At 38.6% G+C, this 27,987-nt stretch overlaps 1 protein-coding gene and 1 long non-coding RNA gene across 29 annotated transcripts in view; both read right to left on the bottom strand.

Moving 5' to 3' along the window:
• NKAIN2 (sodium/potassium transporting ATPase interacting 2) overlaps nt 1–27,987 on the bottom strand; it is a 1,025,455-nt gene that overhangs the window by 756,463 nt on the left and 241,005 nt on the right. The gene's annotated exons all lie outside the window — the stretch shown is intronic.
• Nucleotides 16,247–19,494, bottom strand: LOC146406039 (uncharacterized). Its single transcript, XR_014804772.1, has 2 exons — nt 18,182–19,494; nt 16,247–17,365 (listed from the first exon to the last, which is right to left on the bottom strand). It is a non-coding gene; the product is annotated as an uncharacterized LOC146406039 (long non-coding RNA).

Here is a 27,987-nt window from a genome sequence, read left to right on the forward strand (position 1 = left end):
AAAAAGAGGTAATAAAATTTAATAGAACTTGAGTGATAAAGATGAAATTTCATATGCAGTAAAATAGAGACAGATGAGGTGATGGTCACCTGTGTTTGCAGAATAGTTCCTCAGAATTCCTGAGGTGTAAGGAACAGACAGCCAAGACGGTTTCCAAAGGGCAGTGCTCCCTGTATGTAACAATGTTAAAAGGAAACAAAACCCAAAGTTGTGTCCTCTAGTGATAAGAGCTAAAACAAATGTGAGGGCTCAAGGCAACAGCAAAGTATGACTAACCTGCCTTTGGTTCTACTCTATAGTCTTCCAGGTTGTGCCACTTCACCCCCAGACCCAGGGGACCAGATGACTTGGGTTGGGGCATCCTCGATCCACTCCTCATCTCCCAGAAGACTCCTTCTCAGGGAAGGCTACCATCTTTCTTTTCTAGATTGCCAGCTGCAGTGCCTCTCACAAAATAATAAATGGCTTGGTGATGTTAGTCCCCTTTGTTCAAACTTATAATTAAATCAAGTTATCCTTCAAAATTAGTTCAAGAGTTCAGTAGGAAAGAAACTGTTTTTCCTCAGCTTGAAAAATATTCTCCAGTGCTGCCCAGGTCCACCATCTCCTAATTGCCCTGTTAGCCCTGTTGGCTCTCTGAGAGCTCCCCACAATAAGCACAGATGAAGCAGACATAGGTCTGGAGTCCACGACTAGAATGTGCCACACAAGCTCTGATGTGATGAAAGAATGAAAGCTAAGCTCACTGAATGGTCTCTTAAAATCACAGGGTGAGACAGACCTAAAATAACCTAGCCCACTCAATATTTCATTGGCGTACAAAATCTTACATGTAATCTCAAACTCCAGCTTCCAAAAATCTAGTAAATAGACTAAAATTTACTGACTACCTGTATCATTCTCGAACTCAAGTGCTGCTGTAAGAAGCTGCCTTTCTCTTACTTTTGTGTTCATTCCGTTCTGGCATCATTATTAATAGAGTTTAAGAGGTTGAGTGATGGAGCCAAACTCCTTAAATTCGTACCCTTAATCTTCCATACTTACTAATCACATAACCTTGAACAAGTCATGAAAACTCCACATACCTCAGTGTTTCCACCTATAAATTGAGAGGATTAATGCCTATACCATGCAGTTCTAGATTCTGGATTGTTCTGGATTGCAGGAGTTGGGACACAAAGATTTAGAACATTGCATGGCACTCACTGCTATTGTTCTCTTTTTATGTCCATTTCCCCAACTAGATGTTTTGTTTCTAATTGTTAGCTCTGGCACTTGTATGCCTGCCACGAGATAGGTCTCCAATAAATATCTGGATAAATGGATAGATTTAATTAAATCCACACACTAGTTCTGTGAGATAGGTATCATTATTATTTTAAATGTATAACAAGAATTCACATCATCAATAAGACATGCATATGTAAAACATTACAGATATTGCTCAAAAATTAAAAGCTGAACTACCATATGATCCAGCAGTTCTACTTCTGGGTATATGGCTGAAGGAAGCAAAGTCACTGTCTCAAGAAAGTTCATTGCAACATTATTTACAACAGCTAAGACATGGAAACAGCCTAAGTGTCAACACACACACATGCACACACACATAAATATTACGCAGCTATAAGAAAGGAAATCCTCCTTGAGGGAATTATTCTAAGGTGAAATAAGTCAAATAAAGACAAATACTGTGTGAACTCACTTATATTTAGAATCAAGGGCGGAGGAAACTCATAGAAATAGAGCAGATTGGTGGTTGCCAGAGGCAGTGAGTAGGAGATGCAAAAACAGACCAAGGTATTCAAAAGATAAAGGGGCCCCCTGTGGCTGAGCTGGTTATTAAGTATCGAGCTTTGTCACTGCAGTGCCTGGGGTCACTGTTATGGCACAGGTTCCATTCCTGCCCTGGGAACTTCTACATACTGTGGGTGCAGACAAAAAAAAAAAAAAATGATACAAACTTTCAGTTGCAGGATAAATGAGTTCTGGGGATGTATCCTCCAGCATGGTGACTATAGTTAATACTGTATTGTATCTGTGAAAACAGCTAAGAAAACAGATCTTAAAGTTGTCTACCCAAGGGGAAAAAAATCTAACTATGTAAGGTGATGGATGTTAAGCAAAGTTATTATGGTAATCACTTCACAATCTATACACATGTCAAACCATTATGCTGTACACTTTAATACAAAGTTGTATGGCAAACAAACAAAACAAAAACCCAACTAGTTAGCAGCAGAAAAGAGATCTGAAATCAAGATCCCACATTCTCCCACTGTATCTCACAGAGAAACTGAGTCTAATGCAAGGTTTTGCTATACGAAAAACAACTGTATGAAATCCTGAATTGGGTAAACGTCCAACAAATACAGTTCAGTACAAAGTGTTTCTGCATTGTTTCGTTTTAGAGGTTCTTACTGTATTTCAGTAATTAGGTATCTCATCCTCAGACACATATTTCTAGCATTTGTTCTGTTGCTATAATGAGTACATCCAAGTCAAGAACATTGAGAAGCAGGGTTTCCCATAATGGACTGTGGTTGAAAAAAGACAAGACTGTGGAGTGGAGGGGAACGGCAGGAACGAAAGGAGACATAAATACAGACAGATGTGGGGAAATGGTCTTCCCCAAGTGGCAAGCTATCATGCTACCCACACCCCTGTGCTCCTTAGAGAGGAATGAGCAAGAGACATGAGATTCCAGAATACTACTCTCCATGCTGGGTCTGTTCTAGGAAGAATGCCCAGCTGTCACCCTCAAGTCCAAGCTGCTCCGTCGGTCCGCCTCAGACTCCTGAGGGAAGAACTTGGAAGAGACCAAAAGGAGCTGCGTAGCTGACAAGAAAGCAGATTAAAAGTAGAGGGAGAAACCTGCCACATTATGCTCATGGAAAAGGCCCATTATAAGATGCCTCTGTCACATTTCACACATCAGCCAAAGAGAGGGCTGGCCCAGGCAGGCTGGCTCATCTGGACCAATAAAGGGCACATTGTATTTAAGATATTCAAGCTGGGAGTCTGAGTATTTGCTGCTTTTAACACAAACAGCAAGGCAGCCCAGAAGAAATGCACTTTTAAGTTGCATCAGTATGTTTTGAGATGGGATCCTTGCAATGTGCCCTGCACTCAAAGGATTATATGTTCTCCTTATATTATATTAACGTGGTTACAGAAGCAGAAGGAAACCCATGCTAAATAACAAGCTTTTTACATATAAACACATATGGCTAAATCATATGTTATCATTTTATTTTTACAATCAAGCCCTGCTGTTTCTAGTTCTCCAATTTATAATGGTCTTATTAAGACCTGTTATCGCTGAGGGTCATTAACACACTATTTGTAAAAAATTCTAATTCCGACATGCATATACATATACGAGCCATGAATCAAGATCCATAACTCTTTTCTAATAAATCTATGGTGCCTGCTGGAAGTGCACTCTAGGTAAGTACACTTTACTGCTCTGGCAAAGCAATTAATTAGCTAAAGCTGCACATATCCTGCAAGAGGATCAGAAGCCCCAGCCAAGCAGGAGAGGAGACAAGCCACGGCAGAGGAGAACCAAAGGGTACCACCCTGACGATCGATGCAGCTCAGGACATGGGAAAACAAAAATAATTATCTGCAGGTCCCAAATATACCTATAACTTAGGAGAAGGTGATAGGAACAGAGTAAGAGGCCACACCCTTATACATACTTTTTTATTTTTTTTTTTAATTTTATGGCCACACCCACAGTATATGGCAGCTCCCAGGCCAGGGCCTGAACCCAAGCCACAGGTGTGACCTATACCTTAGCTTAGCTTCTGCAAAGCCAGATTCGTGACCCACTGTGCTGGGCCTGGGATCAAACATGCACCTCTGCAGGAACCCAAGTGGCTGCAGGCAGATTCTTAACCCATGGTGCCACCACAGGGGCAACCCCTATACATACCTCTCAGTGGAGCAAACACTGCAAACCTCTGGGTACTGAGACCTGGAGGAGGCCGTGACAAAAGCTGATATGGCACAGGGTACAAAGGACCCAAAGCTAAGTCATGTGTCACTTAAGTTCCATTCTTCCTCAATGCCTACTGCCTACACTGTCTTCCTCCTCTCCAGACAGTCACTCATACTCTCAACTTTGATGCATGTTCAAGCAGTTACTTACATGCAAATGTGTATCTTTGTTTAATACACAAATTAACAGAAAGTTTGAAAGCTTTTAAAATGATGCACTAGGTATCTAAGACCTTAAAAGATTGTGGATTTCAAAGGATGATAATAGGAAACTGTATATCGGGACATCTGAGTAAGAGAGAAAAAGAATGGACATCCAGGGAAAGAGACTGGAGCTGGTGTGCGTGCCTGCTGTGAGGACACAGCTAGTGAGCTTGTGGTCTCAGCAAACTGCATGGAAGTCACTGCAGCTTTTCAGTTTCTGAGGGTTCACGTGTGTGTATGTGAGTGTGTTTGCCTGCTAGGAATAACGATGAGAGATGAAGGAACAGCAAGTGGGTAAAGATTAGAAAGTTAAAGGAAATACTGTGAAAGTCTTCACTTCTGCTGGAATAATGAAAGGCTGTGCTCTGTATAAGATTGTGAGTAACAGAGCCCAAGGGACGGTAGAAAATGAGAACACATAAAAGTCAGTCTGTGGGATTTTCATGTTCACTTTCCAAAACCGTCTCACTTTTCTGTTCACAGAAAAGAACCACCAAATCAGGACCAGGGGCCACTAAGCATTGACGATATGAACAAACCTCCACATGAGGGCCCAGAGACAGCTAATTGGTCAAAAGTGGGCAGAAAACTGAAGATGAATAACCAAAGTTCCAGGTATAATATCATGAATCTCACCAGAGTGAGAGAGAAGACAGACTATAACACACCAGATAAGAGAGATTGTTTACCTTCCTAGACTATTAACATTGGAAGCTATTGAAAAAATAATAGCACTAAGAGTAAAAACTTATTTAAGGTTTACTAGCTGAGTGGCAGGCACTTCTAAGTACTCTTGTTGTTTTTATTTTTATTTTTTTAAGGCTGCACCTGTGGCATGTGGGAGTTCCCGGGCTTGGGGGTCAAATCGGAGCTGCAGTTTCTGGCCTACACCACAGCCACAGCAATGCCAGATCTGAGCTGCATCCACCACACCACAACTCATGGCAATGCTGGATCCTACTGATCGAGCCAGGGATCAAACCCACATACATCCTCTTGGATACTAGTCGGGTTCTTAACCCACTGAGCCACAAGAACTCCCCTCTTGTGGAATTTTACCCTCATAAAAACCCTGTAAAGCAGGTTTTTATTACTGTCTCTTCACAAGTGAGGAAAAGGAAGCCTAGAGAGGTCAAGTGCTGAGCTCAAGGTTCATGTGTATTCCTTGTGGAGTAGGGATCTGAACCCAGGCAGTCTGGTTCTACATGATGCTGCCCACAGCAACAGGGGCAGTTGAGCATTTACATGATGCACTAGAATCTGCATCTGAACAATCTAGTTTAGCATTTTCTTCCAGCCCCATGAAGAAGATACCTCCAATACTGCACACATTTCTCCCACTGCCTCCACCATTTTTTAAACATTTATATTTAAAATATGTATATCTAAATTAGCATTCTCACTTGGTATAGGTGTCAAATGTCACCTTTTAGAGAAATCTTGAAGCAAGAGTGAATTTCTTAAAGGCTAGAATATTTTTATGTCTTTCCATTCACTGGTGCTGGATGAAATGAATTTGGTTGTTTCATTTTCTGGTTTATCTAACTCCACCTTCAAAAATTGCCTAAAATATTTTTGCAAAGAAACCCATGGGTGGGTTGAAAGTAATATAAGTAATACAAGTGAAAGCAAATAATTAAAAAAAAAAAAAAAGCAGATCTGGAAGGAGTTCCTTGCTTGTGAAAATACAAGGTCAAAATCCTCATACCTAATCATATCTGATATGGCTCTTATGAAATATAAAATATATATAACATGAAAAGAAGATAAAATGATTTGAAATGTTATCTCACATAAAATTCAATGTATTTGGTATGCAATCTGTTTATGATAAGTCCCATTTTGTATGTTAATAAGCACTTATGTTAGCGGAGTATAAATAACTATACATATACTTGTAGTGTGAACTAAAATATATTTTTTGCCAGCAATAAAAGATCAAAAAAGTTTACAATTCCTTACTCCATTCCAGTAATTACATTGGTTTATCTTATTTTCAGAAGCAATTATATATAACATAAATATGCGAAGACTGATTTCCTTTTAATGAGAAAACCACCTGTGTAACAAAATTAGTGAACTAGATACATGGTTCTTCCCTCAATCGCTAGCTAAAACTAACATTAAAAGCCACCATTCACTAAATAGAGCCATGCCCATGCTTGACACCAGTGATCCTTCATATATATTAATTTTATTCTTCACAACAATCCCATGAGATTAGTAACTAATCTAGTAGGAGAAAAGAACTATAAAAAAATTTGTCTTGTCACTAATGAAATAAATTATAATTAAAGAACAAAAAGCTGTTATCGTGCCCATTACCTTTGCAAAAATATATTGTAGTATATTTTGTCCAATATCAAGAAAGACATAGAAACTGATCCTCTTATTACCACTTATTAACTGTGAATCCTTGGGCAAGTTAATTGACGTCTCAGGGGTACAATTTCCTCAAATTCCATTCTTCAATTTCTTTTTGTATAATGAGAACAATAATACCATACATCTTAAGGACTGTTGTGAGAATTCAATGCTAATTCATGGAAAACTTTATTCACAAGAGTGCCTGACACATAAGGACTCAGTAAGTTTTAACCATCCTGCACTGCTGATAACAAAAATCCTTTTCAAATATAGATTGGTATTATGTATCAAAGTCCATAGGGGGGGTCATTAACAACAATCCATTCCTGAAACTCACTCTCCCCTAAGGAAAGTAGACAATATTTTGGAGACACACACAGACACAAAGTTAATCACTGTCACAATATTTATAATATCAATAAACTGCAGGAAAAAAAAGGAAATATCCTACATGAAGATTATCTAAAAATATATGGTATTTTTCCCCATTAGAGAAATATACTAAAACTAGTAGGATCTTGATCTTAAAGGCTAAGTAAAATATGGAAACATTTTAAGCCACAATCTTAAATGAAAAAAAATGTTAGTAAATTCCACACATAAGTTTATGCATACATTTTACATATATTTAGATATCATTCTAATAGACAAAGCTACTTTTGGTAACTAGTTGGAAAAAAAATTATCATGGTAGTTTTATTTGGTTGGTAGAATAAACGTGACATTTTCCATGGCCAAAGATGTTCCAATCTCTGTACTGTTTACATTGAAACACACAGACAGTAATACTTTGCTATTTTCTCCACTCTCTTCTCTCTAGCTCTACTTCACTCAGCTTAATCCTGATTAACGAATGAAGAACACTTTTTCAAAGGCTAGGATTTACTACATACATCATCTCTAAGTTTTTCTTACCTGAATGAATATTATTTATAAAAGTTCTGAAAACAATTTTGATACTGGGTATTTATGGAGTCACTTCTGACATTTTATAATGTTCTTCTTTGGCAATAGCTCTTACTGTCTAGGGCCGCTAAGTAGTGTGAGCCGTGTGAACAGTGTGTCGACAGTGCTGGGATAAAGTCCATCCCCCAACATTTAAATCATCTTTAAAAAAGAAACTATTAAAACATGAGAGGATCCAAAGAGTAGGAAGGGAAGGAATATTTGAGCGATTTTCCATTTAGTTTCTTTGAATACCAAAGCTGCTTACCTTTTCATAAAAGATACTAATAGCATGAGGTTTTCTTTATTTAAATTACATCTCAGTTAATGGAATCCTCCCCCTACCACTATAAAATCAAAGGCATTATCTAATTTTTGACAGAAAGATTACAGACTTTCTGAGAAAGTTTTGAAAGGATGTCTTGATTCTACCTTCCTCATAAAATAGCTATGAAGGTTAATGAAAATGTAGTTAACATTTTAAACTGTTTAGGAACCAATCCTTATCAACATCTCCAAGAATGTCACTGCTTTTTGAGGCTATCCCTCACCCCTCCGCTAGCATTAAAAAGGTACTGGATATCTACTTATCTTTAAGATGCATATGTTATTCAGGCTTGTTTTATCAATACCTAAAATGTACAGCAATTTGCGAGCAATCTTAACCAATCAGAGAAATAAATATTTAAAGCAATTTTCTAAGTACTCTATTATTTCCTATCTTTCAAAGGTTGGAGCTCTTTAATCAAGTTATATGAACTTTTATTTGCAAAGTGTTATATACACTGAAAGCTTTCTCCTAAACGGCATGTGTTTACATAAAAAGCCATATTTTCATTAATCATTATAGCAATGCTCTTTTTTAATTCAAGTTTTTTCTTTTTTCTCATTTTATGGCATTTTTCCATTGCTGGATGACATTTCGTTTTTAGTGGAGGGATAGTTTCATGCCAAAGCATTTGACAACATCCCAGAGAGAACCTTATGATGCATATTGTCTAATTCCTCTATGGTTTAGTTTCACATTTTGAAAGCTCTGCTTTGAAGAATTTTATAATTAAACACTGAAGATAAAATTTTAATTTTTACCTCCACAGTCTGCTAAACTTTATTGGATGATTAAGCAGCAAGGAAGTAAGGGTGAAAGTCATTCTTTCATGAATAAATATTTATTGATTCTCTACTGTTCTAGGCATAGTAATTACAGCAAATTACGTGCTAAATAAGGGAGACATACTTCCTCTCATGCAAATACATTCTGTTGAGTTGAGTCCAGTTCTCTTTGGGAAGCTCTGAAGTTACGTGCCTTTTGAAATGTCTGAAAATGAACCATAGGCTTTCTTCTTGCCTCTGCCAAAGTTGGAGGAAACTTCACTACTCTAGCTGCATTTCTTTCTGCTTTTCCTCTTGTCTTTGTAGCCTTGGGAGGGTGGTGGTGGTGGAACAGAACAGTGTTGGAAGAAATCATCAAGAGGACATGACTTTGGCTGACTTGTGAGCAGAAGCAAGCAATCCGAGGCTCCTCACCACCAACCCTGTCCTTGGAATGTATGTTCCATTCCCCTAGTCCCATATTAGGAATGGTTCAAGGACATAGCCCTGAGAGACTACAGCATTGTAGAGACTACCTGGACTGTATATGGACTGAACCCAGTTAAAGCCTCTATAGAAAGATTTAAGATTCTGTAGGGCAGGTGCAGAGAGCCACTCCTCCTACAACCGCTCAAGACAAACCTCCTAAGTAAATATCCACGTTTATTAAACCTGCTAACCTGGAGTGGTCTCTCCTTATGCCCTGTGTACAGGGGCTAGTTTGCAAACCAAGAAACAGGGAAAACATTTCCCCCCTCTTTTCTCAAGCTCCACGGTCAAGCTAACCACTGCACAGAGGCTCATACAATATAAGGCTGACTTCCGTGACTCCTGACAGTACAAACTGATTACCAACCCAGCGAAAGTACACATCAGAGAAACCTGTGATTGGCACAAGGGCTGGGTTGGTGGGATCAAAGGATGTCTCTGAAAGCCAAATTATTTTAATTTTATCATCTATTATGGTTGTTTTACCTGATGCTTATTCCATCAACTCAGAGAGCAATGGAGAATTAACCATACTCTTCATTCCTTTCATATGCCCCGCCTGCTCCAGTGTTGGGCTGGATACGAAATACAGTCAAAAACTTACTGTCTCTGCTTACAAGTAATCTACACTCTAATCTTGGAAACTCTTATAGAGACCACAAAATTGAAAAAAATGCCCCATAAGCTCAAAGGAAGCTAATTCTATTATAAAGCACTGTGCTCCTCTCTACTCTATGAGGGATAGAAATGCTGAATACAGAAAGCCTGTCTCTGGAAGCACCATGGTAGAAAAAGCCTGCTGAGACCTACACATAAATTAGCACAGGTAAGACAGTGAAATGTGAAAATGGCCAAAACAAAGAAATCATAGAGATATTCTCTGCCCAGAGAGTCCATCTAGACCAGCGACTCACACTAAAACCCGTGAATGCCAGATAACTCATCTAGAGCCAAAGACCAGAATGAGAAAGAATAGCAGGTGGAACCACTTCTAGGCTCAGCACCGCAGTTGTGGCAACAACACAGAGCAGGAGGATCCATTCACATGGACTGAGCACCCCGTTGTCTGTGCTGGGAATTGTGGCGGGCACAGGAGCAAGCTACAAAGGCCAGAAAGACAGGACAAATCCCTGCCATCATGGAGCTTCTGTGCCAGGTTTCTGACAGTAACAGTCTGAAGAGCTAAAATGAAATAATGGAATAACAAACGATGCCAGGTTAGATGAGGTTAAACAAGGTGAGGAGCCAGACTTGCACAAGTCTGGGACAGAGCATTCCAGGCGGAGAGCATGGCAGATGCCCTAAGATGGTGACTAGCCTGTTATTTTACTGGAACAGAAAAGTGAGTGTGACCAGTGCACAGTGCACAAAGGAGAAAGCTGTTGAAAAGGTGTCTGATGACACATTGAAATAATAATGGAGTAATCAGAGTTCAAGCATATGAAAATAAAGCCAGGGGGCAATTGAGGACCTGGTCTCAGACATGTCCCTGCACCACTGAGAACTTGAGTTCTCTGTGAACTATCTAAACAAGTCTCTCAAAAACAAAACAAAAAACAGTGGCACCTGCAACATATGGAAGTTCCTGGGCTAGGGGTCGAATTGGAGTTGCAGTTGCAGGCCTACACCACAGCCACACCAGATCCAGGCTGTTTCTGTGATCCGAGTTATGGCAACGTTGGATCCTTAACCCACTGAGTGAAGCCAGAGATTGAACTCACATCCTCATGGACACAATGTCAGGTTCTTAACCTGCTGAGCCACAATGGGAACAGCTTAACCTAGCCATTTTTAAAAAAGATTTTTTTTTTTTTTGGTCTTTTTAGGGCTGCACCCACAGCACATGGAGGTTCCCAGGCTAGGGGTCGAATTGGAGCTATAGCTGCCAGCTTATACCACAGCCACAGCCACACCAGATCCAAGCCATGTCTGTGACCTACACCACAACTCACGGCAGTACTGGATCCTTAACCAACGAACCTGCATCCTCATGGATACTGGTCAGATTTGTTTCCACTGATCCAGAACAGGAACTGCCAGATAGCTGTAATTTTATGTCTCTAGGTTGTTCCCCCTTTTAACTATGCAACTGTTTCAGACCCTGATTAAACTTACTTAACACACACCCAGACTTCTTGTCATCTCCAATTATAATTCTTGGTTAAAAACTCATGTAACTAACTTGGGGTTTCTGCCTTTGCAAGCCTCCCCCATTCTGTAGTCTGGAAGAACACAATTCAAGTATTTCTTGAATCTGTTATCTCCAGGCTGCAGTCTTAAATTCCAAATAAGCACTCTTCATTTCAATCTGGTATCCATTTCTGAAACTTTAGTTAACACGCCCATGAGGTAAGTAGGAACCAGATTACATAAGTCTTGCACAGAATGAGTTTGGATACTATTGTGCTTAGAACAGTTGGTGGACTTAATAGAAGGAAACAGTTAAGAGTTATACTTTAACAAATTACCCTTGTTGAAATCACTTGCATAAAATATGCTATCTCTTTTCATCAGCTTTTTCACCACTCAACAATTCTCACACATTTATTTTTTGTTCCGTATAATATATTGAAGGTGATCAAACTGGCTGGCTTAGTTTCTGCCTGTTGCTCCAATTTATTATTAATAGTACCGTCATTCACTCTCAAATGTGCCCAGATTTAGACCAAGGTTGCCAAATGTTTCCTGTAAAGGGCCCGAGTGCAAGTATTTTAGGCTTTATAGGCCAGATGGCAGTGAATCTCTGCCACTATAGCACAAAAACAGACGAGATGTAAACTAATGGAGGTGGTGGTGTTCCGATAAAACTTTATTTATGGAAACATTAAAATTATATGAGTTTCAGTTTTAGTATCACAAAATTCCTTTGATTTTTCCAGTTATGTAAGAACATTAAAAACCATTCTTGGAGTTGACATTGTGGCTCAGCAGGTTAAGAACCTAGCATTGTCTCTGTGACTGTGGGTTCGATCCCTGGCCTCCCTCAGTGGGTAAAACATCCAGCATGGCCACAAGCTGAAGCTTAAGGTGCAGATGTGGCTCAGATCCAGTGTTGTCATGGCTATGGGGTGCAGCTCTGATTTGACCACTAGCCTCTGCTGCAGGTTTGGGCTTTAAAAAAACAAAAAAACAAACAACAAAAAAAAATTCTTCCTTCATGAGCCAGACAAAACAGATGGCTGTATTTGGTTTAGGAGTTGTTTGCCGATCTCCTATTTAGATTATCAATTAGATGGTGACCCTTATAATAACTAACATTTATTGAGGGTTTACCATGTATCAGGCAATCCTCGCAACAAGTCTATGAGGTTTTGTGTGCTGTAAAGAAGAACCAGAAATAAACAAAGGCAACTCTAAAGAAGTCAGCACCCAAGGTCTCCATGCTATGAAGGAGCAGAAAGCCTAGATGTAGAGCCTACATTCTTAGCCAAATCACTAAATAATAGCACAGTACATTTTTATTTTGTCTTTTGTCTTTTTAGGGTCACACCCATCGCATATGGAGGTTCCCAGGCTAGGAGTCAAACCGGAGCTACAGCTGCCGGCCTACGCCACAGCCACAATCACGCCTGATAAGAGCCGAGTCTGCAACCTACACCACAGCTCACAGCAATGCTAGATCCTTAACCCACTGAGCAAAGCCAGGGATGGAACCCACAACCTCATGGTTACTAGTCAGGTTCCTTAACCACTGAGCCACTACGGGGACTCCCCACAGTACACTTTTATTCCTTTCCTCTTGGTGCATTCTTCCTTCTCTGTAGTCTTTTCAACTCTTGCATATTTTAGCTTCCCTTTATTTAACTACTTCCTTTGGCTCTTTTCCCATTTCCTATCAAAGTTATAATTATAACCTAGTTATGTGTTTAGGTCCAGGAAAAACCAACCAAAAATTAGATTGCACAGAAGAACAGTCCTTTCAACATTTTATAGTCACCAAATATTTTGTTTCCTTTTAAAATTTCTTTAATTATCCCCTTCCTATTCCTCAAGAGAAACCGGGTTTCCTCCTAAGCACTAGCTTTCTAGGTAGAAATGTACCTATTGAATTTCATTGTATTTCTCTTTTAACAACCAGTTAAATAACAGTGTTTTTCTTTGCAACTCTCTTGTGAGCAAATAAATCCCTAATTCTCTCTCTCCCTGTATCTGTAAGGAAATGGTGTTAAGTGAAACGAGATCTAGGTAAGTTATTCCACATTCTTAAATCTATGGCACTCCATAGTTGTAGTCCTTTAAGCTGGGAATTTTACCACCATATTGAGGATCTGAGGTTCTATATTTCAAACAACTCTCTTTACAAATGAATTCTTGCAACACAGGTTGTTTTTAAATTGGAGGCTTTCAGTACATTCTGCCACAATCCTTCACGATTTAAAAACATTTTACAAGTGTTTATTTAATGGTGGCTGACTATTTTGATAGTACAGATGGATAAAAAGAGAGGAGAGTACTTAATTCCAGGGCCACTTTCACTCTTGAAGCTTCCTGCCAGCAACAAGGTAGCAGCAAATCTCAAGTAGTTTATAAACGTCAGCAAAATCCCATGAACAAATTACTGCCCAAGTCATTTTTTTAGTGTCTTTTATTTGGAAAAACATACTTTTTAAGAGAAAAAAGATGCCGTTTGATTGTTGATATACACTACCATTTTCCACTAAATTATTGTTAACAAATAAAATATCCAGTGAAGCTGGTGATTTAAGTTGCTCATTCCATGTCAATTTCTGAAAATGTTAACATGGTGTTAAAATCTAAGATGCACTTAAGGAGAAACATATATACTTAGTTTGGAGGGATGAATGAGAAAAACCTGTTCTGTCGGTATTACGCTTGCAGATTTATCAACACTAGGTATGTATGGGAAAGACAGAGCGAGTGTTTATGGGCTCTCCGGAAGGATTGATTTTTACAAGTCCCTGATTTAGCTGGAAGGGGTGCCTATATATTTAGTTAGCAAAAGGGTTAATGGATTCAACCTTTTGAAAAATGTGCTCCTCTATATGCATATAACATGATGGATAGTTTACTGAATGCACATAGGTAAACATAGGTGAAAACAAATTAATTGGAAGGTATAGGGCTTATTGTTTATTTTTTTCTTGATAGATGGGTCTCATTATTTTCCTTGGGCAGACAAAGCCATAACAGTTTCCAGAGAAAGGAGAAGTGACAGCTCCAGGAAACTGCTTACAGATGGACAGCCAGCAGGCTAAAAATATTACTTGTGTCCACCTCATCAATAAGCTGGCTCCATGAAGAGTGGCAATTATTCTTTTCCTGCTTGTGCTGCCCTTTGAGAGGCATGAAGACGATTATTGATAACTGGGCGTGTAGAACAAAATATATACAGTAACACAAACTCATTTACTATGGCAAATCCATATCGGAGAGCACCACTGCCTTTCATGCCATTATTTAAAATGGCAACATGTACCCATCAATGTCTGAGAGGATTATGCTGATGCTGTGTTTTGTTACAATCCTATTAATTATTAATGATGCACATTTATTATTCACCTATATTTAGAGAGTCTGTATTATGCACTGCAAAGGGGGAAAGAAACGTTGCTGAGTTGAAGGAGGTGAATTCTCAATCTGGATACATACAAATGTCCCAAGAATTGGTCTTTATCTTTTCTTTGGCTGTTGAAAAGAAAATCTTTAAAGTTTTTGTGACAATAATACCAAAATAAAAGAATGAAAATAAAATTTAGTGTAAAAATCACCAACAAAGGTTGTTAACAGTCGGGAAACAGGATACACAGCTTTATAATTTTTTTTTAATATGAAAAAAAGTCAGACTACCAATTACTGTGTAAAATAAAAAAAAAAAAAAAAAAAAAACCTTCTCAATTAAAGGCACTACAAAATAAATGACAGTTTCCAGGCATCAGCACAAAGCTAAAGGGATTTCAATGGCCTCATTACTTTTATTACCCTGCATTGCTCAGCCAAATCTACTGCAAGGTTGTGTTTAGGCAGAGAATCTGTCGCGTACTTGCAGAAACATGGGCAATGGATCAGCTCACCTGAAATCAGCAGAGCAAACACGCAAAAGCAAAGTATAGCAAATGCTATACTTTGTTATCCTGAATTAAGCAGAGAGAAGAAAAGGTATTAACCAAGAAAGGAGCTGAGAGAAAAACAGAAGATTTCAACCACAGTAGTCAAATTTTGCCATATTAGATCACAGAGTTTAAGGTATTTGTGGCTATTCCCATTGTCTTTCCTTTTTGAATATCCCATTTCCCAGCATTTATATTCTAAAATAGATTAAAATGATTCACATTTTTGTTAATTTCAACAAATAGCAATAGTGAATAGCAAAAGTGATTTTTTTTTTTTTTAACATCCGCCTAAATGAGAGAACATGCTTTATATTCTGCAGAATTTTCAGATTCTCTCTGGGTTTGAAGGTCATAGTGATTAACTGTGCTGTATTATTTTGGACTTATACAATTACCTGATAATCAAGGATTCCACCCAGAGCTGCCATGACTTAACTAAGGGGACCCTTGTTCCCAGTTTTCCTAAATGTCTAGTCTCTGAGGAGGAAAAGAGAGGAGTTCATTCAAAGGTGAATTGCCTTGCCAAGTGTAAAAAAGCAGGGGATAATTAGAAAAAAACAGGCAACGACTAAATACCCTGCACCTATTTCTCAAATCATGTGTTCATTTTAAATTTCAATCTTGTAAAATAGATTTTTCAGTCTATCATACAATCATTGTTTTTAGTCAAAGGATTTTCAGAGTGCGATATCTAAAAAGAAAATATTACTCATTCAAAATTTCCGTGATGTTATTACACTTCAAAGTATACATTCTTTTTAGGCTGCCTTTAGTAATTTCATGAGATAGCAACTAAATACAGTGGTATTTTAGGGGAAAGGCCTCGTGAAACCTTTGTGAAATTTAGACCTGTTATTTCTCTTACCTCCCTAGATAAAATTCTGTTCAAGTGGCAGGATTTTTTTTAATGGGTAATATATAAGACAATTTAGGACAAATCCTATTAGACATACATTTCACTTGAATTTAAATCAAATTTGTACATTATTCATTCTAGCTAAAAACTAGTATCAAATGACAAGGTAATATAGACTATTTACCTTTGAATTATATGGAAATATCCCATCAAGAAATTTCTTTGGTCATTATCTAAGGGCCCTTTTAATCACAAGTGATATAAACTCAACAAAACAGAGAGGGAAACTGTTGGTTCTTCTGATCAAGCCAAGGGAGGGGCAGTGATGGAGGCCTCACTTGAACCAAGGACCCAGGAATCTGAATGCAGTAAGGATCTTTTGCCCACACCTCCTATCCTGCTTCTCATAGCCTGAAGGAAAAGCCTGGTATGGTGCGTGCGTGCGTGCGTGCGTGAGATGTGCTGTGTGTATTTCTAGGCGATGCCCCCTGTAGATAAGAACCCATTCCTTCCTTGATCTCTGTGGCCAGGGATCTGGGTCTGAATCAGACAAAATTGATACAAGAGATTTGTGTGCCTGGACATGCTCCTCCTCCACTGCAAAGCCCCCTGGGTCCAAAGCTCAATGCTGGTTCCCTAAGTCAGCAGTTATCATAGCCTTAGGCACAAATGCTACCTTCCCAAAGACTCATTTTCACATAGCTCTGTCTGGACACCCACAGGTCTCCTCTACCAGTGACCAGTCGACTGACATAGCAGATAGAGCAGAAATTTCCCACTTCACCTCCCACCTGTGTTCTTTTTGTAGCTTTTCTTTAAGAGGTAATGTGAAGTTACAAGAAAAAAACAAGGTTTTTGACTCAAAAGTGCCTGAAGACCTATCTCCTCACCTGTATTTTATGTGATTTTATCCAAATCCCAATGACTTTCAAAGCTTGACTTCTCTTTGGATGCTCCTGTGATGACAACAGTGATGTATCGAAAATGCTTTAACAAATACAAGTATTATTTCTATTCCTGCCATCAATTCATTATACTACTTTCTTTCCTTCCTTTTAAACAGACTGTATCCTCTTCCAATACTCTTGCATTTGGAAGCATTGGTCTCACTGTTGTTCAATCCATCCCAGCGATTTTGAAATCTGGAAGGATAACAATTCTAACACACTAAATTCACCATTCCTAGAATCTCAAAACTGATAGACTAATCCAGCTTAAAACATTCATTATTCGTAGACATACTTTTTTCAAGCCCTTTGTTTATTTATTTTTTTTTCCTTTTTTATGGCTGCACCTGTGGCATATGGAAAGTCCTGGGCTAGCAGTCAAATCAGAGCTGCAGCTGCCGGCCTAAACCACAGCCACAGCCACAGCAGCTTCGAGCGACACTACAGCTTGTGGCAATGCCAGATCCTTAACCCATTGAGCAAGGCCAGGGATCAAACATGCATCCTCATGGACACTGTGTCGGGTTCTTAACCCACTGAGCACAACAGCAACTCAATCAAGCCCTTTGGATACACTCTCACCACTGCACCCATTTCAAACTTTACCACATCTTCCAGGGGGAAAAAAAAAAAAAAAGGAGCTAGTAACTCAGTGTGCCAAATCTACTCCCTATAAAACTGGTCTTCACTATACATCAAGACCACAAATGATCAAGCACAGAGCATGCCTCTCCTTAAGGAACTGCCAGGATCATAAATTGTCTCTGACAAGGACTTAACTTAAAACCGACAATTCTGCCTACATCTAGTCAGGTGTAGCAAAGGGCCCACTGACGAGGGTTCTGGTCTAGGATAGGTATGTTTAATAGCCAAAGAAACATATTAGAGCAAAAAAAAAAAAAAAAGTATGACTAAAAATATTCAGTCTCTTGCTTTCATCCATTATTCCACCTCAAATCTTCAGCTGCCAGCTTTCTCCTCTGACTTGGCAAGGTACCTGCTACCGGATAGCATCCGCATGCTGGCCTGGGCCCCAGACGTTAAATTTAAGAAGCTAGTCATAGCTCCTCCCCCCACCTCATGCATGGAACCTCTCCTTCCATCCTCCCTCCCTTTCCCTTCCTCCTCTCTTTCCCCTTTGTCTCCTTTTCTAATTTCTGAGTCTTCCCTTGATTATCCTTTTCTATTTCCTACATTCAGATCACTGCAGTCCAAGATTAATCAAAGGAGTTAAGTCACAGAGGTACAGACCAGCTCACACATGCCTTCTATCATAAGACCTTTCTCTGGACTTCTTCATCCTTGTGTTAACTGAAAATGACCTTTACCACTCCCTCTTTATTTGCGAGGGTCATTTTTCATATAACGCTTTATGCTCTAAAGGGCAAAGTGTTCAAACAGGTTAAACTGTGAACATGGGAATACACCACTTTATTTTATCTGTTACTAATATATAGGGGGTATTTAAAGAACTTAGCATCTGAAAATACACTGGAAAGAGACTATAAACTTAATAGCTCGAAGACAATGTGACTGCATCTTCTACCTAGAAAAGGTGTGTTCATCAGTTAGGATATATGGCAAACAATTTCCACAATAGTATCTTTAAGATAAAATAATAACACAATAATTTATAACTTTTTTCTCTATTGGTTTAGTCTACAACTCGGTAGAGTACTATTGAGTCAGTATGTCTCAAAGGTAATTGAATGACACTTGGAAAGTAAGACTTTCTTGTAAACTCAATGTGTGGAGACTGCTATCATGAGGAAGTTAGTGAAAATAATGATAATAAACAGGACTATGTTGCTAGATCAACTACATAGTCCAAGTAGCCTCACTACTTGTTCTAGCTTATACAAGCATGAACTACTATCCTACAATTGTGACTTAGGATGAGCAATCCACTGGAATGAGAAAAGCTGGGTTCCAACCCCACTTGTGTCTCTTACAAATTGCTAATATCTGGAGAAAGAATTATCTGAAGCCTCAGATTCTTCCTTTTTAAAATGGACATAACAAGGAATTCACATTGTGGCTCAGCAGTAACGAACCCCGTTAGTAACCATGAGGATGTGGATTCAATCCTGTCCCCCCTCAGTGGGTTAAGCATCTGGCATTGCAGTGAGCTGTGGTGTCGATTGCAGAACCAGCTGGGATCTGGAGTTGCTGTGGCTGTGGTGTCAGCCAACAGCTATGGCTCCAATTCAACCCCTAGCCTGGGAACCTCCATATGCTGCATATGTGGCTCAAATAAATAAATAAAATGGACATAACATTACCCACAGAGTTGTCCTGGGCATTAAAACAATGAGCAAGTTACATAAACTTTAAAGCACCACACAAAAGAAAATTACTGAAATTGTATTACTGCCACATTTTTTCTTCTTTTTTTTGTTATTTCTTTGGGCCGCTCCCAAGGCATATGGAGGTTCCCAGGCTAGGGGTTCAATCGGAGCTGTAGACCCCCGCCTACGCTAGAGCCACAGCAACGCAGGATCCGAGCCGCATCTGCAACCTACACCACAGCTCAAGGCAACGCCGGATCGTTAACCCACTGAGCAAGGGCAGGGACCGAACCCACAACCTGATGGTTCCTAGTCGGATTCGTTAACCACTGCGCCACAACGGGAACTCCTACTGCCACATTTTAAACATAACTTGGAGAGATGTGGACTATGATCTACCACCTAGTCAGGTAGTCTGCTCCCCACCCCCAAACAGTCTGGAGGATTTGGGAGTGACTTAATTCATCATGTGACACTTTTTTTCAAATTGAAATATGCCTGATTTACACTGCTGTGTTAGTTTTGGGTATACCACAAAGTAATTCAGTTACACATGCACTATTTTTTCAGATTTGTTTCCCTTACACAAAATATTAAGTTCAATGCCACCTTTGACTCTTGTGAGTGTCCCCCTTTAGTAACATCACTTCCAATTCCCTTGCACCTGAAAGAAGCCAAATTCTTTATGCTTTATCTACTTTTGGCCTTTTATTAAGAGTTTCACTAAATCAATCATGCCAGGGAGGCAAAGACTAAAGGCATTCTGTTCCCCTCAATGAAATTAACCAATTTTACCAAATAATTTCGGTCCTCTTCATGGTATCCCATCATGTATCACAAACTCCTAGTTTCTTCCCCAAGATAATAGAGAAAGAGGATGACTAGTCCGGTAGAGAATAAACTACTACTTGTAAAGCTACACAATGCTGTTTCTCAATGGTGTTTAGGAGTTGCTTTAATAAAATATTATTCTCTCTGAACTTATACAGTTGTCTTTGAAGTCGTAATAATCATTTTAACACAAAGCTTCACTCTTTCTCCAAAAAGCTCGAAGCACCTGGAAGATATTATCTAATTAATTTTAATGCATGCGGAGTGGCTGGGGGTAGGAGTGTTTGAGAAGACAAAAAATGTCTATAAAGTTCACCGTGATGATCATTAAAATATTATCTGTTCAAATGCATGTGCAAAACACAAGCCTTTAGCCACAGGAATTCACTTAAAATAATTTCAATAGTTGGTAAAGTAAAATGTATTTCTATTGCAACATTACGTGCTTTAAACTTAACCTGTTAAAACACTACTCAAAGGCATATCCTTCAGTTATTTTGACTCACATGTATTTCTCTTTCCCTCTACAAAAGGATAAAAGTCTTAAGTATTTTTAAGATCTTAATCATTTGTAAAAATTCCTAAAACCTCTGGCTGATTCAATAGGTACAAACTGATCTCACACAATCCCGGGCCTAACTTTTTAGACTTTGGGTCACTTGAAACACTCAACTTGTAGAAATCTAGGCAAGATTGAAATGTTTTTGAGTGAATTACATTTAGGTATTAGATTTAAGTGGATGAATAGCCCTATCCAGACTGAAGAATAAAGATGATTGTGAAAATAAATAAGTTTGTCTTCTTTGTACTAAGGGCAAGGGCACAATCTGACCATAATTTAACTTGGTTAGTCATATTGACCAGGGACAGCAAGGTTGTAGAACACAAAATGAACTTCCTTTGACATCTCCTGTCTGATTGAGTTTTCTGAGGAAACTCACTGAGTCCCAAGTGAGGCTGAGAGAAGGTACTTGCTGACCCACCTTTTTCAGTAATGTAGCCAAGATTTTATGTTTTAATTCTTCTTCAGACACCTATCTCATCCAGTGCAATGATCAGTTACACTATGTGAAATACCCATGCTATACATTCCATTAGTAAAGTACCACCACAAATGTCTTCTTTAGCCATCCATATAATTACTGCTTCAAGGTATAAATGGTCAAAAAAAAAAAAAACCCTTATAAATTGAGTGAAATCAAGGATAACACTTCACTCCTTAGTCCCAAATAAGCACACTGTTCAGCACAGTATTTAGTACATTCTTACAGAGGGGTGGATGGAGGCTTTGATGCACATACAGATGAAGTAGCTGCATTTACTGACCTTGTCTCCAGATACTCTTCAGAATCCCAAAGGAGCTCTGAAATGGCTGGAAGAGATCTGGAAGCATCCAAGAGGGAGGGGTCACAAGAACTTCCTGAGTGTCTCTTCCCTATTAAGGTACGTGTTGGGGAAAACATCCATACCTTGTTTTCAGTTGAAAATGCATGGGGCCCTACTTTTCGCAATCATTTATTATTCATTTTGTAACACCTCATAGGCAAGAATGACACTAGGACATGTGGGAATTGGCATTATGATTCGAGCTCTGTAAAAGTCCTTCCTCATAATTTTAAATATTGTGATTGCTACGATTATGAAAGTAAAATACAGAGAATCGACTCAGAAATTGCCAAGGCCATGACAATGTAGTATTGACTGTAATTGAGTTGTTTCAAAATTACAGGATCTTATAAAATGGAACTAAAGTCTAAACAATAAGCACAATAAAAATGTTTCCAAACAGATGCTACTTAATCTCTTCAAGAACATTTGATAAACTCATTCTATAACTCATGCTCAATTCATTGTTTCAGCCTTTAATGATTAATAGACTCCAGAATAGAGATCTAATGTGATTGAGAGATGCACTTAGGAAAATTACTGTAACAGCTTTAAGTAGTTTGCTGTGTGTCTCCAACACACATTGCTTTTCCTTTATTTTCTTATTGACAGTTGAACTTTCTGATAATTCTTCATATCAGAAATGAAAATAGCTTTCAATTAATTGATAAACATCACAGAGAATCAAAACTATCCCCAAGAATTTGGAGCCCAGAAGACATTTTATTCTCCTGCACATTCTTGAAACTGTCAGTCTTGTGTAGATGCTGGCATATTTTCCCACTACTAGAAGGAAAGATTGATCAGTCAGAAAGGAATATTTACCTATAATGTCTTAACAGTAGTCAGTGCAGAAAATTCTTCCTGAAATATTTAAATCTTTCTTATTCTCTTTCTACCGGTTATCTAGAAGCCTGGCTAATTGCGCACACGCAAAGGAGGTGATCTCCAGGCTCTGCCTTACCTCACTCTTCTAATTTAGTACTTTAATGGAACCATCTCAGCCACCCTAATAGCTTCTTCTCCCACCTAGATGATTACTTTCAACGTTGTAACTCTAGCCCAGATCTCTTTCCCTTCTAGACATAATTCTATCACAATAAACTTTCTCCAAACATACAAATCTGACCATATGTTTCCCCTATTCAAAATCTTACACTGACTCCCCATTGAACACTGGCAGGTCTTAAGTCCATACTATGTCATACAAAAGCCTCTATAACTTTTGGCATAGAGGCATTTCTGCGGCATGACTACCTCCAATGACCACATTCCTAACTCCCAGTATTCCAACTACTTTGATTCCTATAAAATCACAGTCTGCTTATGTCTCTGCTTACTTCATCCACTGCCCCCTCCTGGAATGTCTTCTCTCACTCCATCCAACTAGTAACCACACACTCATCATTAAGAGTCACTTCCTCTTCTAAGAAGGATCTCCTCCTCAAGAGCACATCAAGATAGAATCTCAGGAACTCAAATAGTCAGTTTTTCTTCAATATTCCTTCATCAAGATACCAGATAATACAAGTGTTTTCATTCATCACATATCCTGTGTCTTCCCCTTAAGTTTAACTTTCCAGCATCTCAGAAGGTACATACTGACCATACTATTTTTCCCTTCCCTCCTGTATCTTTTTTTCACATCCTTTCAGCACTCCTCAGTGAATGTTATAGTGCCATGAAGTAGAGTTCAAAGACAAAGTTGTAATGCAAGTTGGGTCCATTAGAATTTTTTAAATGTATAAAGAATGATGAGAGAACCAATCCCTTTTTTGGCCAAAAACTCTAGTCCTCAAACTGTAAGTCATTTTCTTTCCATAATATTTTGAAAGACCACTCCCATATATTTTCCTGGAATTAGAAATCTCATTTTGGCATTAACTGATTAGAAACATCATAAATATTTGTACATTTCAGCTGCAGAAGGACACATAATTCTAATTTGAATGTCTCATCTTTTCTGACCCTTCTTTTGATGATTTCCTAAATTTCAGACACCTGTTTTTGTGTTCCTACTATCTAAATATATTTCATTTATTCTTGTCTTCATAACAATGAAAATTCATTACTTTTGTTGAGGAATTAATTAGTAGACATCTACTATATTTAATTGCATACACCCACATAGTTGCTTTTTTTTTTTTTCTGCAAAGTAATAGTGGATTAAGTACCATGCAGTTCCAGACTGTCCCTTTTTCTTGTCTGTATCAATCAGTGCAGAGATTAAAGATAATTCAAGGACACTTATCAGATATTTTCTTTAGTGAAAACCATTTCATTTTCTGGAATTTTCTGGAAGATTTCAAAAAATGTGCTAAATGTTATTTCAAAAAAAACCAATTTATTATTATTATTTGTTAAATATTTCTCTTTGAAACCTTTATAATCCAAGCAGTCATCAAACCCACACAAATCCACAAAACATCTTAAACACTGATAGGAACTGAAGATTCTGCCAAGTCGCTAACTGTATATGACTGTATTCTTCTCTTTGTCAAATGTGCTATTTAGTATATTTACTATGACTTTCAAAGAGATTATAAACATGGATATTACTAAATGCAATTTGCTCTTTACCAGGTTCTTTAGGATCACACAGCATTTCAGAGACATCATTAGGAACAAAGATTTAACATTGTCATTCACGCATATAGTGCAGTGTTGGAGACAATGCATGTATTTCAATCACCAAGATTTCTCACTTCAGGAGAAAACACGCAATGTACAACATTATGCAAAATGAGTGGAATGCCCATCTGAATATCATGTCCAAACATGTAAAGTGTGTGAGTGTGCACATGGAAAAGTTGATAGCAGGAGTTCCCATTGTGGCTTAGAGGTTTATGAACCCAACTAGCATCCACAAGGATGCAGCTTCGATTCCTGGCCTCGCTCAGTGGGTTAAGGATCTGTCATTGCCATGAGTGTGGTACAGGTCGCAGATGTGGCTCGGATCCTGTGTTGTTGTGGCTGTGGCATAGGCCAGTGGATACAGCTCCGAATGGACCCCTAGCCTGGGAACCTCCATATGCCTCGGGTGCAGCCCTAAAAACAAAACAAAACAAAACAAAAGACAGAAAAGATGAGAGCAAACAGCTAAAATAGTGGAAATCTCTAGGCCATGGAAGTACTGTCTATAAAAGTTTTCTATATATCGACAGAGGAGCAATATGAGCATCAGAGTTGTTTATGAAAATAAAACAGGCAAAAGTAAGAACTTAGTATAGGCCACAAAAGTAGGTTGATTCTTGGAGTGTGGCTTAATGTTCTTAATACTTAATATTCTTAATGTTAACACAAATATCCTCTTTCAAAAGCAAGAAGGATCCACAGACCATAGCTGGAAGTATACAAGTGCACTGATGCGGCAGAAAGGGCGGAAGAGGACATTGCAAGTTCTTGAGACAAGTTTGTCAGAATATCTAATGTCCAGTCCTACAAGGATATCAAGGATGCCCAAGACTAAAGCTATATAATTGATAACTGATATTCATGGCCATATCATTCTGAAAGTGCTTAACAGCCAGCACAAAGTTAAGCCCAGCTGGACCTAGTTAGTATTTGAGTCACAGGCCTGGGATCCTGAGATTGAGGGTAAGTGTTCTGGGGTCCACCAAAAGGAGAAGCAATATCCCTTCCCAGGCAAACCACTGCTGTGATTGTTTATATAGCAATAGGGTTAATACTGCTGGGTGCCAAGAGACAGACAGATCAAAGGTCTTCACTCTCTCTCTCTGTCCCTGTTAAATCCCTGTGCCAGGAATTAGCTGGATATTTTAAACACTGCTCCTGCTCTCCTCTTAAAGAAGGAACTGATCACTAACCAAAAGATCTTGGGAGCTAGAGCCAGTATCACTCACTCAGTCTCTAAGAATGGGTGACAAATGGGTTGCCTGGGTTTACAATAGAGCCTCTTGAAGCACTGCCAGAGAGCTGGAAAAGAAGCTCTATTTTCTCTATTGCTTTCCTCAGTGTGATACTCTGTGGCCCTTGACAGTACTCCTACCTCATTCAGATCCTGCAGCTTGTTCTTAAGCTGTACATGCATAGTCCAGATTTTCCTCTGCTTTATTCTACTCTATATTTTACTGTCCCCACATTATTATAGATATATAGCAAGCCCAGATTAACATTCAACAAAAGGGTCAAAATACATGGGATTTGGAAATTATATATACACACACACACCATTTGTTGCAAATACAGCCTGTTTTTAGGAAAGGGAGGGGATCTGACAGGCTCCCCACTGAGTGGTGCATTCACAGTCCTGCTAAAAGGAAAACAGTCACAAGACAAATTTAAAGACCTCCTACCTCAAAACTGTTTTTATCTGAAGAACTTCTACTTCAGGAATCAGACTGTAAAGGGTTAACCAGAAAGTATCTCAGAGGAAATCAAAGTCCAGATACTAGCCTTTTGCTCCAAACTTAAGATTGGTCATATGAGCTCTCTCTGGTCTGACACAGAACGAACATTTTATAAAGCAAGGATGGCATTTTGAATAGCTTGATATACCCTTTATCATCATGAAAGACACCACGGAACTACCTTACTCTACTCCTTGGCAGCTTTTCAGCAAGCACTTCAAAGATCAGGTCCTTAGAGCCCACTCATCGCAAGGAGAAGCTTGAGAGCTCAAAATCTGCATCCCTGTGCTCAGGGAGCAGCATCTCCTCTCCCAGCTCCAATATTTAATGCCTATTAAGAACCACCTCAACAACGGATTCAAGCTCAGCTCACTGGGCACCATTGCCAGAGCATGATTCAGTAGGTCTGGGATTCTGCATTTTAAACATGATCCTAGGTGAGTATCATACTGCTGGTCCAGGGATCATATCATACAAAGCACTACTATAGGTCTGAAATTTATTTCCTGGGTCAGTGACTACCTGCCCCACACATTACCTTTACTCCCACTTCTTCCTCCCTCTTTCCCTCCCTCTCCCTCTCCCCCCTTTCCCTCTCTCTCCTTCCTTCCCTATCTCTTCTCCCCCTACCTTCCCCTTTTTTCTCAAAAATATGTTTTTATTTGGAATCTGCATTCATGGCACAAAGTAGAACTACAAACACCCTTCTAATTTTGGTGCAGTAAAAATACTCCATGATTCTGTAATAATGGGCACATCACAAGTGTGCAAACCTATATGATGTCCAATACCAAGAGTGACTCCTAAAGTAAACTATGGACTTTGGATAATAATGGCATCTCGATCAGCAGTAACCACTCTGATGAGGGTTTTGATAATGGGGAGTGGTTACATGTGGGGAGAGGGCAGGAAGCCTGTGAGAAATCTCTGCACCTTCTCAATTTTGCTATAAACCTAAAACTGCCCCCCCAAATAATAGTCTTTAAAGAAAAACAAAAAACATCTTTATATTTGAAGAGCACTTTTTCTCTACCAAACAGCAAGAAACTAAGCAAATAAATGATAGTTTATCTCACACATTTAATTAAAACCTTCCTCCTCTGAAACCTGCTGTAAGAAGAAATGTTAAAAAGAGCTTATGCAGAATCAGAAAGACTCATGTGGTCAGGAGAGTTTGGGAAAATCTGGGTTAAACAAACTTACAGTTTCTTTGTTGGAGGACTTTTTGTTTTGGAGTGTTAAATGAGCCAATGTGTATTGTGACTCTCCAAGTTTTTATCATTCACAGAACTTATTAAGGAATACTTGTTGGGTCAAAAACCAGTGTTCTCGGAATAAACGTGTGAAAACAGTATCATTTTCCCCAAAGACTCAGATAAATGATTGATTTAAACTAGGTAGGATCATTTTTTCTTTTAAATCACTTCAAAAAGCAAGATCTTATTTGTTTATCAGGACTCTGTATATGTGTGTAAAAAGACTGCTTTTAAGATAACTTCACTAATAGATTTAAGCTCACAACTGAAATTCAGGTTTTACTAGACCTATTATTGTATCCAAAATTCCTAAAAGCCTGCAGGAAAAAATGTGAAAACCCTTCTTTTCCCTCTTTGGAACAAGGTAGTTCTCATTAGAATGCCTGCTAATTAGTTAATTTGTCCTGTACTTGATGGCTAAAATTGAGACTCACAAAAAACTTCAGAAGTTTCAATTTTCAGACAGTCTTATTTCTTAAACTTGTGGATTTCATAATTATTTCGATTTAAATTCATACAACTCTGTAATACTATATCAAAAGATCATTAATCTATTAAGTTAAACATTGGATATTTACTGAAAGGGTCAGAGATTGATAAGGATTACTATTAGTAACCTTTTAAAACCATAATGTATCAATTTCAAATTATAGAACATGGTTTAAATGTCATTTATACATTGGAATAAGCTGAAAACACATAATCACCATCTCCATGAATCACCACTTAGCCTCATTTCTAATCCTCTGATGCAGACCAAGGTTACTAGGCTACAGTCCTTGTTTTTTATTTTATAAGCATTAAGTGCTTAATTTTGAGGATTTCACTGATCTCATATACAAGGGCAGACACAAATTGTTTTCTAAACAAGAGTAAAAGC

This window comes from Sus scrofa, chromosome 1 (genome assembly GCF_054392235.1).
Source record: "Sus scrofa isolate SSC_HxYL_T2T_F1_AM1 chromosome 1, Sscrofa_HxYL_maternal_Yorkshire_Landrace_v2.0, whole genome shotgun sequence".
In the NCBI taxonomy this organism is placed as follows: Eukaryota; Metazoa; Chordata; class Mammalia; order Artiodactyla; family Suidae; genus Sus; species Sus scrofa.